The sequence below is a fragment of the Vicia villosa genome, linkage group LG4, assembly GCF_029867415.1.
Source record: "Vicia villosa cultivar HV-30 ecotype Madison, WI linkage group LG4, Vvil1.0, whole genome shotgun sequence".
Classification (NCBI taxonomy): domain Eukaryota; kingdom Viridiplantae; phylum Streptophyta; class Magnoliopsida; order Fabales; family Fabaceae; genus Vicia; species Vicia villosa.
In genome coordinates this window covers 29,100,154-29,113,862 of record NC_081183.1, presented here as the reverse complement: position 1 = coordinate 29,113,862, position 13,709 = coordinate 29,100,154, and positions in this window count along the sequence as shown.

Below are 13,709 nucleotides of genomic sequence, written 5' to 3'. Positions count from 1 at the left end.
GTATATTTTTAGGTACCTCTATCTTGTTGCCTTCAACGACCATCGATGACCCTTCGATGTCCCTTAAAACGTCCAATAGATGGGACTACCTACCCACAAATGGTATAGTTAGTCCTATCCCTTAAATGAAAGTAGAAAGTATAGGAAAGACCAAACATAAGGTAAGTAGCCTTTAGTTTGCTTGCTCAATATAAAAATTTTTCCACTCCCCGTTTTTCAACATTATCTCTTTAGACATTTTCAAAATCAAACTGTTTTTCAAAACACACACACTATGCTTTTTCAAGCCTTTCAAACAAAACAAAATGAGCTAAGCAAACTAAGAGCCCGTAGATAACTACGGATGAAAAAGGTGCTAACACCTTCCCTTTTCATAACTTACCCCCCGAACTCAAACTCTTTTCTTAAAAGGTCTTTCCTGTACCTTTATACCTTTCCTAATAATTGGACAAAATAAAAGTCGGTGGCGACTCTTGCTCACCGCAACATTTGTTTGCGAAATATTAAAGTAAGTTCTCCCACCGTGTTACACCCTAACTTTTTACCATACTAATCCTCAATCACTTTTGCATTCATGCAACACATCAAGACCACAATCTTGAGAGTGACCTTGGGTTCTGTGCTTATCTTTCCATTGAGAGATCACCAAGCACCCAAGTTTGATTATGTTGTGAATATTTATTTTTATACTAATCTTTAACCAAAATACAAAAAAAAATATATCTTCTTTCTTTCAATAATTTGTACATTATAGGTGTTGAGCCAAATGCATTCATCTCCTCTTCTAAATTAGGGTTTTAAGGATCGATTCTCAATCAACTGGTCATTCGTAGAAGCTCAATGGCTTAAATTACAAGGGAACATTCTCATCATCAAAGTGTCATGTCTTGAACATATTCCAACTTCATTTAATCAAATTTATCTCAAGATCATGTGGCTTGATTCATCAAAAAACTCCATAGGTTCATATGTTTATTTCCATGCCTTCTTCAACAAGTTTCATCAAGCCAAGAGCATCACAATCAAATGTGCTTCAAGATAATATCATTTCAAGGTCTTATGTATCTCCTCATGCTTTATCATGCAATAAAAGTTCAAGAGATTCAAAGTTGATTCAAGAAGTTTGACCTAATATGAGAAGTTCTTGATCTTATGATCACAAGGGCATAACTCCTTCAATTTTCAACAAATTTTAGTGCCTCTTTTGGAAAATTATTCTCCTTGACATCATCAAAAACATCTCTTCACAAGTCAAGAGGAAATTTTATGAAGAAAAGTCATCAAAAGTGAGAAAACATTATAGGTCCCCTTTGAAAGTTCAAGCTATGAGTCTCATCATCCAGTGAGCTTCAAGATAACATCATTTCAAGGTCTTATGTACCTCTCTTGATTTATAATGCAATAAAAGTTCAAGCGATTCAATGTTGGTTCAAGAAGTTTGACCTAACTTGGCAAGTCCTTGATCCCATGATCAAAATGACATAACTCTCCTTGACTTTATAACACCCCGTGAATTAGATTCGGTTATTTAATCCATTATTTAATTGATTAAGTATGAATATGTGGATTTTTGTGATTATTATGACGTGATTGTACTTTATTGATGATATTATTCGACAAGTGAAGCCTAAGTGTGATATGTGTGGGGTAGTTGAATTAAAGTGTTAGTTAGAATAATAAGTAAATAGAGTTTATAATTATACTTATTATTTAATTAAATAAAATAAATGTGATAATGTGAGGTGGAGTAAGTGAGGGCATAATAGGAAGATCATATTGGCGGTCTTAAGTCTAACTAAGTAAAAAGGGGAAAAAGAGAAGAAATATTCATTATCGTGAAAATGTGGAAGAAGCGAGAGAGAGAGAGAGAGAGAGAGAGAGAGAGAGAGAGAGCTATGGAAAGAAGAGTAAAAAGAAGAAACAATCATAGAAACGTGGGAAGAGAATCAAGCTAGCCAATAATCGAAGGTTAGGGGAGTTATCATAATTCTTATAATTGATCTAAGATTTAGATAATTGCAGGTTGTGTTTGTTTTTCGGGTTTTGTGATGAATTGATGATTATGATGAAACTATGGTGATTGATAATCGAGTTGTGTTGTTAATACGACGTATGATGTTGATGATTGATGAACTGGTGAGTAATAACATGATCTAGAGTCCAATCCACCATTCCATGGGTTTGATGGTCTATGGTTTTGAGAATGATTTGTGGGGTTGTGATGAATAATTGTATTTTTAGGTTTGTGATGAGTAATACATGTTAGAACTAGGTTAATAGGACTTAAATCGCAGGAAAATAATGATTAAAACATGTTTTAGAGTGAAGGATTCAAACTGGTATGATGCAGGTCGCGTAGGGTTTTCTACAGAAATTGCAGACCTCGCTTACCATGGTGGAGCCCGCTTAGCGTGCCTCCAAAAATAAAACAAGGGTCAACTTAGAGAGTAACGCGCTTAGCGCGAGCAAGGGGCCGTTTAGTGCAAGTTACTGGGACAAAAAAATATTACTTTTAAAAAATGATTTCAGATTATGGGAGCTTATATTTTATGCTAATTTTTTGGTAATTTCTTGGAATTTAATTGACACGTTTAGATGGGTTTAGATGGCTATTTGTCGATGACGTAGAATTTAATTAATTGACTATATGGGTGTATTGTTCGTTGTTGTTGTGATGATTTGTGATATGATGAAAGTGAAGTGTGTTTTGTATGGATGTTGTGTAATTGGATAATGATGTTAAGATATGGTGAGTAAGTGAATGATAATGCAATTTTGACCAGATGTGGTTGTTGATTAATATGATGTTGTGCATCATACATTCATAGCATATTTTAGGGCGAAAGTTCAGTGATGTTTAGAGGACAATTGGTCCACTGATGGCCTCAATCCCATAGTGCGGATTGGGTATGATATTGTGAAATGCTCTGGTTTCAAGAGGGAATCGATCCTATTGGTGGGGATGTTTGGAGAATAATGACTGAGTCATCAGTGACGTTTTGATATCACATGCATGAGTCAATGATGTTGTGTTGCATTCTTTGTGTCATTGCATAGTGTTTGATTATGTGATGTTTTGATATTATCTTGAAGCACATTTGATTGTGATGCTCTTGGCTTGATCTTATGATCACAAGGGCATAACTCCTTCAATTTTCAAAAAAATTTAGTGCCTCTTTTGGAAAATTATTCTCCTTGACATCATCAAAAACATCTCTTCACAAGTCAAGAGGAAATTTTATGAAGAAAAGTCATCAAAAGTGAGAAAACATTATAGGTCCCCTTTGAAAGTTCAAGCTATGAGTCTCATCATCCAGTGAGCTTCAAGATAACATCATTTCAAGGTCTTATGTACCTTCTCTTGATTTATAATGCAATAAAAGTTCAAGAGATTCAATGTTGGTTCAAGAAGTTTGACCTAACTTGGCAAGTCCTTGATCCCATGATCAAAATGGCATAACTCTCCTTGACTTTGTAACACCCCGTGAATTAGATTTGGTTAGAGGAAATTCGGTTGAGGATAGGTTTGGTTGGAATTATAAAATTCTTGCGACTCCTCAAAATGTTGGGATTGATAGTTGGTGAGGTAGTTTGGGCGAGAATGAGTTTGTGACGCATTGAAATTTTCCAATAGTATCTCGAGGTCGGATTTATGGGATTCTTGGTATCCCTCGAAATACTGTTGTTGGGAGTTGTAGAAAAAGTTTGGGTGATACATAGTAGTAAATGAAAAGAAAAAAAAATAATAATAATAATGCCTTAGTCTCTACGGTGTAACAGCAAGTTACGATATCGACTTGAATAGTCCCTGGCAACAGCGCCAAAAACTTGATCGCGACTTTGCGTGTCTATTAGTCGGGATAACTGCAAGTGCACAGTCGTGTCGTGTAGTTTTAAAAGATATCGAATCCACAGGGACTATAAATCGATCTACCGTTATCTAAAGTTACTATGTAAAGCTAAGGCTAAGAATATTTGGATAGTTTATAAGGGGAAACTAAAATCTTAAATATAGATAAAATATAAATGCGCGGATATCGGTATGTAGTTCGTCTAACTTAGGTGATCCGAAGTTCCATTGGCCAGATTCTTATTAAATCAAAAACCTTTACTAACTATGTCATTTAAAAGTCCTCCTCTCAAACTCTCACTCTATTGATTAAGACTACGATCCTAACTCATAATGTACGCTCTCGCCATCCCACCAGATTTAGAAACGCTTTTTGGAAATAGCATAGTTAATAAAATGCTCGCTTCATGAAGACGTTACCTACTTAAATCTCCTAGTCTCAAACTCTCGCTCTGTTGACTCGGATCTTGATAGTATTCCCTAACGTACGCTCTCGCCATCCCGCGTCGGGTTTAAAAACACTTTTTGAAAGTAAATAAATTCTAATCAGTTTTAATACGCTTTCGCCATCCTTAAAACTAATGTCCTATGTCTACTATCCAGTTAAGAATCTCAAACTCTCACTCTGTTGATCCTAACCTTTATCAGTTCTAAAATCTCAAACTCTCGCTCTGTTGATTTTAGAACTTTAGCAAATTAAATTAGACACAAAACCAGAAACGAGTGATTTTTAATAAAATATAATTAAGCCAATTTATTTCGGATCCCTACGGTAAAATTACTTTACATACCGACATCTAAATAAATTAGCCAGACATATTAATTGGATTAAGCATGCAATAATAGATTTGGTTTATAAATTCAGGCATATTAATTTGAACACAATTTAAAATCATACAAGAAATAAATGCGGTAAATAGAAAACCTGAATAATATAAATCTGGAATAAATCTTTAGATCTTCAAACTCGAACCTCCACCACAAATCGGTTGGATTGTTCTTCGATAAATTCTTCGATCAAATAATAATAAAAACAAGGAAATGAAATACTATGATCTAACGTAAGGTTAGATCCAGTAAAAATTACACAATAGTTTCCGGTGTAGAAACTATTGTGAGAAAATAAATATCTGCCTAAAACTATGAAAAGAGAAAAAGAATAATAAATAGAAATAAGCTTCAATGCAGGAAAAGTAATGCTGGAATTGAAAATAGGAAAACTTGACAAAAGAAATTGTGGCTGGGACAAAGCATGGTCCAACCCCTTTCTACGTGAATATCCGATTCTTTATATAGTGCTTCCTCCTAACTTCCATTTCTTTAAATCGTGGCCTTAATCTTCCTGAAGTGTAGCCCACTTTGACTTAGAGCATGGCATGAAAATAGAAGAATTTGAGTAAGTCATTGAGACGTGTGTCTCAACTGGAGAAAATGATGAAGACGGACGGAGAAAAAGGTGGGAGACGGGCGTCCCCAAAAGAAGACGTGGCCCCCTATTTTGTAGGAGACGGGCATCTCCCCCTTTTGCATCACAAATCACATTATATATATATATATATATATATATATATATATATATATATATATATATATATATATATATATATATATATATATATATATTATTTTCATTCCTTCATTCTTTGTGGTTTTAAGCTCGATTCCACATTTATTATCATATATATATATATATATATATATATATATATATATATATATATATATATATATATATATATATATATATATATATATATATATATATATATATATATATATATATATATATATATATATATTATTTTCATTCCTTCATTCTTTGTGGTTTTAAGCTCGATTCTTTTCCATTTTTGTGACTTTCTTCATACATGCCTTGTAAACAATAAAAACCTGAAAACATAGAAAATAATGGCATAATACGAATAAAGAGTATCTTTATTAAAATAAAATAAGGACATAATTCATATAAATTGAGTCAAATATACGATACATTTTCGTGTTATCAGTTTATTTGATTATTTGTGAGTTATTGATGAATTTGTATGACTTGTGTGAAGTATGATGTGTGACGTATGTGGGATAGTATTTGAATTAGGATGAGTTCGAATGACCTTGATATAAATAATTAAATTATATTATTTAGATTAATAGTAGAAATTAATAATAGAATAAATAGTTAAGAGAATTGGGTGAGGGCATAATAGGAAGATCATAGAAAAGGTCCTAAGGTTAACTAAGTAAAAAGATAAGAGAGAGAAAAACATTCATTCTGCACAATCGTGAGAAATTTGGAGAGGCAGTGAAAGAGATAGCTAAGGCACGAAGAGAAGAGGAGATAATCAACAGTAGAACTTGGAACAAGAATCAAAGCTAAGGACCTAAGGTAAGGGGATTTATCACGATTATTATAATTGATACAAGGTTTAGATAATTGTAAGTTGTACTTTAGGGATTTTGTTTAATGATAATTGTATGATAATTGTGTAGAAATTGATGTGGTGATGCTATGAATTGATGTATTTGAGACCTATAATGATGTGTTATTTTTGTATGATGAAAACATGATGAATTATGTGCAAATTAGACTATCATTGGACTGAAATCGTGTAGAATTAGGACTGGTTTTAGTGCAGGAACACAAACAGAGAATCTTTGTTTGCGTAAATTCTCTGGGCAAACTACCCAAGTGTCGAGCAAACCAGCTTTCGCCTCTAGGCCTCCGGGCGAGCTCCTGGCGAGAAATATTGAGTTTTCGGGAATTGGTTTCGCCCCTAGACCATCATGTGAATGAACCAGCGAGAATCTCAATCGCTCAGTTCGCTAGGTGAATGAAGCACTGAGGGACTTTATCACCCATTTTGGTCATGTGATGTTTGCAGGACGATTGGTCCAATAACGGCCTCAATCTCATAGTGTGGATTGGGTGAAATATTATGAAGTACTCTGGTTCCAAGAGAGAATCGATCCTATTGGTGGGGATCTCTAGAGAACAATGACTGAGTCATTAGTGAAGTTTTAGTACCACGTGCATGAGTCATTGATGAAACATTGCATTCTTTGTGACATTGCATAATGATTGATTAGGTGATGAGTCAATGGTATGTGGATAAATGATGTTTTGATAGTGATTGTGATTTGATTACATGATTACGCTATGAATGATTGGGTGATGGGTGGTAACATAACTTGTACGTATGATATCTTTGATGATTGTTGTGCAGCTACTATATTTACTCCTTATATCTTTTATTAATGATTATGAATTACTCACCCTTTTTATTTGAATATTACCTCAACGTGGGTAACTCAGCTAATCAGGAATAGCTCGTTGAGGCTTAGAGGATAGCTTTGGAGTGCGTTAAATTACTTCTGTCGAATAAAGAGGGTCTTACTCTGATACGTAACATCTGGGTTTGGGTCATTTGTGATCGTGACTTTATAAGTCTATCGGAAAACTGACTGCAAGTGCACATTCTAGTCGTTTAGTTTTAAAAGATATCAAACCCACAAGGACTGAGGATCAATATAGTACAATCTTATATTACTAAGTTAGCCAAAGCTATCAGTTTATTGGTTTTAGGGGGAACAGAAATTAAATAGGATTTTAATTAAATAATCAGATACTAAGGTACCGGTATGCAATAGTCAGACGTCAGGGTTCAATAAGTCATTGACATATATTTAAATATAAAACACTTTTCAGAATAAGTTATTCGAATTAAAAACCTTCTCACACTGTCATGTTTATTGATTCGAATTACACTATCAGCTCTAAAGTTTGCTCTCTCTAAATCATTTAAAAACCGAAAGTACTTTTTGAAAATCGAATAAGATATAATTAACTCTAAAGCGCTCTCGCTGTATTTAGAGTTAATGTTTGATGACTACTATCTGGTAAAAAACTAAAACTCTCGTTGTGTTGATTTTAAACCTTAGTTTGTAATTTACTCTCGTAACAAAACAATTTAATATTATTTTTAGAAATCAAGACCAAAAAAACGCTTAATTAGTTTTTATGCCAAATCGTTATCGAACCCGTCGGTTCGGTGACCTTACATACTAGTATTAGAAATTTAGCCTAACATGCTTTTAATTACGAACATGCATAATAAATATTATGGAAATAATAATAACAGCATGGCAATTAAATTATAAGATAAATCAATCATGGAAATAATAATAACAGCATGGCAATTAAATTATATGAATAAATTGAAATAATCCTTCAAGTGCCAAAACTTCAAGATACAGAGATGTTCCTCACGTACAAATTCTGGCTCCGGAAATAGAAACTAAATCTAAGGTGCAATAATCTCTCAATGAAAGGAATTATTGCTTTGGATGGTGATTAAAATTGGCTAAGAGCAATGGGTTGCAAAGAAAAAGAAAAATAGCAGTAAAAGCATAAAACTTGCAGAGAAAACCAAAAATGCAAAAGTGACGGGAAAAGAAGAGAGAAGGCTTACTTCAATAACTGAATCCTTTTATAATTATCTATGCATGACCTAAGTCTCCCTAGAATCTAGAGAGCACCACTTGAATCGTGTGAGAAATCGTCAAAATTGGGCTTCTGTTTCACCGTTCGTGGGCTATTCTGGTTTAAGTAATATAAGACTTGTGTCGAGCGTCGTGTTTGTGTGTCGTGGGGCACAGTTTCCATATGTGTCGGTCGTCATAGAGTAGTTATACCGGTCGGCACAATGCTCTGTTAGGGAGGATTATGCAGACACTTCTGCTAAATAGCAGAAGTGCAATCTTTTGCCATTTTTCTTCCCATTTCTCCATGCAAGCTTGGATCAATGTAAAAACCTGAAATCATAGTAAAAATACCAACGTGAAGTAATATAATCAATAAAAATGGAGAATTAATTCATGTAAATTAAGCTTAATATACGATAAAATTTCGCGTTATAAATCATGGATTAAACGTAAATGAAACAACATCGAATTGTATGCGGTTGTAATGTATTTCCATTAGAATGATAAAAGCTTAACTTCAACATCAAAGTAACGGTAAAGACACTAAACAACTCCACTTATGCAGACCATTTCGAATCATGCTATTATAGCTCAACCTAGTTCTCTTCGCTAAATTTCACCCATTTTCATTCGAGCGCAATCACATTAAGCCCTTTATCTTTACACGCACATAGTAGAGTAACCGGTTAGTGAATATGATCCATATAAGCACGGGGTTCTGGCACACAATTGTGGTAACCTCTTTTTAACCAATTGCAAGTTGCGGAGGAACGGACCACAGTTCGTCCTACCAAGTTCAGTACCAGATACTTCTGAACCAACTGACAACGGTTTTCTTTGTTATAATTTGTAAGGTACGCATCCTTTGGATTAAATGACCGGGTGAAGGACACCTAACTTAGTCGGTGCATTCTTTAATTGTAATTATGAAGCATGTTACTTTTCAAATATTTGGGATCATTCACTTATATTAATCGGTTCTCTTTGTAGTTTGTGCTTTAGACGGTTCCGACTGCTAAATAAACTACTTGGGGTTACTTTAAAACTAAAGTTTAAGGTTTCGGTATAATAGGTACTCAAATCAGTCTTGCGTAATCGGGAGTTCTAAAGCGTCAAGACCGTAACAATTTTGTTTCATATTTCTAAAATTTCTAATATGTCTTAAAAATAGGAAACCTACATACTATTCGAGAGTGTTAAATCATGCGATAACCAATAAAAAAATTGTTATGGCTCAAGAAATTAAAGAAAGTGGGGAAATCCAATAATAAACGAAAATTCGCATAAAAGAACTTAAAAGTACATGAATGTCTTATTGAAGGGAAATAACTGAAATTCAAATCTACTTAGAAAATAATATAAAAAAACGATAAAGTTTCCTCCCCCACACTTAAATCTAACATTGTCCTCAATGTTTCGAAATAAGGTGAGAAGGGAAATGAACAACAGCGGGCACTCTACTCTCGTCCATGTCCTCGTGCTCTGCCACGTCCTTCATATCCAGGCACACCCACATGGTGAATAATCTCATGGAATTCATCCATGCGAGCATTAAGATTACCCATCTCTTCCGTTAAGCTTGACATTTGCCTTTCGTTCCTCTCGCCATACTCTTGATGCTGTTGTTGCATCTGTTTTAGGAAAGGTTGATTTTCTCTCGTACAAAGGCTTTCGATATGGTGCAAGAGAAATGAACTAGCATTTATCTTAGTATCATGAGAGAAAATGCAATGCAGGAAGAACAACTCTTTTGAATTAACTTTGTTGTTGTTAAACCTTCCAAAAATTGAATTAGAGAGGATTTTAAAGAAATGTCGGATAGTGGGGTTATAATATGAGAAGCATAAAGATCATCCCAGCTTGTAGTCTCCTCACCGGTAATTTGTCTCCATAAGTCAAATGCATTTGTTGCCCAATCGTCTTCGGGAGGAATGCGGGGGTGTACACGTTCTCCTTAAGGAAAATGCAGCATGTCGCTCAGTTGCTCTTGATTCAGAGCGTATTCGGTATTGAACATGCGGAATTTGGCAACTCCGGTGAGGTACATGTCTTCTTCGGTAGTAGTTTTATAGGAGTGGGAGCTTAAAAATTCCAGCGTCAGTATCGGGTAGGTGGGGTAATTTTGTGTGCATGCGAAAGTAAGATCAGAATTATAGAGCAGTCATTTCACACCTTCTAATAATCCCAAATTTTTTAAGCATCCTTCTTCAGGGTACCTCGTGGCCAGAACTCCACGCTTGAAGAATTTGATGTATTGCTCCCTTTGATAGCCTTGGTCACTGTTTCTGAAAACAATGCCGGTAAGGTCGGGTTTAGATCCCTATTGATTCATATGAGCCATTTGATAGCACAAAAGGAGAAGGATTTTGGAGATTGATTTAGTGATAGAAATGGGTTGTGATTGTGGTGGATTGGAGGGGGTTTCACGAGTGAATTTATAAAGGGAAAATTTTAGTAGAGATAATGGGTTTTAATGGTGAGTAAATGAGAATTTGAATGGTGGGAGTGAGTGTGATAATGGGGTTTGAATGGGTTTAATGGGTTTGGAATGTGTGAAACGTTGGAGAAGATAAGGGGAGAGGGAAACGTTTATGGTTTAAAACCAGAAACGTAACAGAGATTTACTCTGTGTCGAGCGGGGCAAGGGAGTGACGGACGGCACAACAAGCTTCTTTGTCGGTCGTAACAAGCCTGTGCCGAGGGGCACAATGCTATTTCAATATTTTTCCAGAGGCTTGTTGTTTATGCTGAATTTTGGATAGCAGACTTAGTTATTTTTCACAGCGGATGGCATAATTCAATCAGTAGCATATACGCACATACATATTTATGTAGTTAAGCATATAAATCTCAAGTAATAGTAGAACATAACATGCGCAAAGTAATTGTAATTGAATTGTGCAAAAAAATTAATTTACTGCTAAAGTAGCAGAGTTGTTCCAAAATCAAAATAGAACTATTCCAAAATCACCAAAATGAACCATCAGCATAAGGAAATTGTAAACTCTAATTCTAGAAACAAGAAACAATGAAACTATTCTAGAAACAAAATAAAAATCCTATGATTAGAAAACAGTGAAATCCTAACTAAAATATCCTTCCCCCACACTTAGCATATAGGCACATACATATTTATGTAGTTAAGCATATACAACTCAAGTAATAGTAGAACATAACATGCAGAAAGTAATTGTAATTGAATTGTGCAAAAAAGTTAATTTTCTGCTAAAGTAGCAGAGTTGTTCCAAAATCAAAATAGAACTATTCCAAAATCACCAAAATGAACCATCAGCATAAGGAAATTGTAAACTCTAATTCTAGAAACAAGAAACAATGAAACTATTCTAGAAACAAAATAAAAATCCTATGATTAGAAAACAGTGAAATCCTAACTAAAATATCCTTCCCCCACACTTAGCATAGACAGTATCCTCACTGTTTACATGTCAGAGTTGGAAAAATAAAATTCTTAAAACACTTTAGCCACTATGAGAAGAGTAAAGGTGCTGATAGATATGGTCCAATTGTTCAGTCACCACATCCATAAATCCATGAAAGTCTGCACGCAAATTAGTGAGCTCTCCTCTAATGACAACAATTTTCAGTTTGTAAATTTTGAAGAGCAGTAGCATGATCAAGAGGGGAAAGTGATGATACAGAGGAGGGGTTTCAGGGTCGGATTCAGCCTCGGAGATATGGTCATCAAGATGTTCATATATTTGGGGAGTTTCCGGTGAGGGTGGAGTGGGTGGTCTGTCTAAGTCAAAAAGCCAATTAGCTTTATTATGAACACTAGTTATAGGATTAGGCAAGGTAAATTGGTGCACAACTTGTTGATTGATTAGTAAATCAAACTCATTAGGGCCAAGGTTCCATATAATGCTAGTGTTAAAACAGAACTGAATATTCATGGGTCTAATTCCACCATAAGGGTTTAATCCAACAAGAGGTTGATTGATTGATTAGTAAATCAAACTCATTAAGGCCAAGGTTCCATATAATGCTAGTGTTAAAAAAGAATTGAATGTTCATGGGTCTAATTCCACCACAAGGGTTTAATCCAGCAATAACTCACGCTCGATGTCTTGCTGGATGTTATGACATCCACAATTACACAACACAGATAATTAAAACAGAACAGCATAAAAACAATAAAGAACACACAAAATTGTTTACCCAGTTCGGTTCAACAACCTACTCTGGGGGCTACCAAGCCAGGGAGGGAATCCAATATAAGCAGAATTAATTCGGAGTTAAACTCCCCCGTTTACAACTCCTCACTTAAAACCTACCCAATGCAATTCCAACCTATTCCTAGACCTGAGTATCTCCATTCTCTCCCCCTCAATCACAGCAGTGATTACAAATAAACATTACAAGAAATCAAAGAAAAGACACTCTTCAAAAACACACCTTGATCTGCTTAAAAGCTTCAATCAAGAGATACACACTAGTGCTTAAAAGCTTAGAGTGATAATTAACACAAACAACCTATTCAAACGCAATCATCAAAGACAATTGCTGGAGTACAAGAGATAGCTACAGAACTATGGTTCTTCACAATTGACAATCTCTCAAAGAGATATTACTCCAAAACAATCATCTACGAGATAATTGTTTGGATCACAAGTAACACACAGGGGAAACACAAAGAGTATAATGATCTTTACGCTCAAAAACTCTGCCTCTGAAAGTAGGATTTGCAGTCATTTTATAGTCATCAGGCAGCAGGACTTGGGCCATCCACACATAAATTAGGGTTAACCAAGTTAACCTAATTTCCACATCATCAGAGTGTTTACATAGACTGTAATTCGAGATATTTTAGCACAAATCATAAAGCAAACAATATATAGTTTCCTTAAATAGAGACCTGAGATAAATAAGGAACCCTCACAACTAAAAAGTAATAGCTACTACTGTCAGACACAGATGTCATGACATCGAGCATGACATACATTGAATATTTGTACTAGCTCAAACATACAATCCTGCATAATTCCACACACATACAATGAACACTAGTTATAGGATTATGCAACGTAAATTGGTGCACAACTTGTTGATTGACTAGTAAATCAAACTCATTACGGCCAAGGTTCCATATAATGCTAGTGTTAAAACACGACTGAATGTTCATGGGTCTAGTTCCACCATAAGGGTTTAATCCAAAAAGAGGTTGATTGATTGATTAGTAAATCAAACTCATTAGGGCCAAGGTTCCATATAATGCTAGTGTTAATACAGAACTGAATGTTCATGGGTCTAATTCCACCACAAGGGTTTAATCCAGCAAGAGGTTGTCTCATTCCAATGGCATTTGCAATCATGGTCACCAGGCCCCCTATTAGGATAGGAGCATTTGTGGTTTGTGCAATAA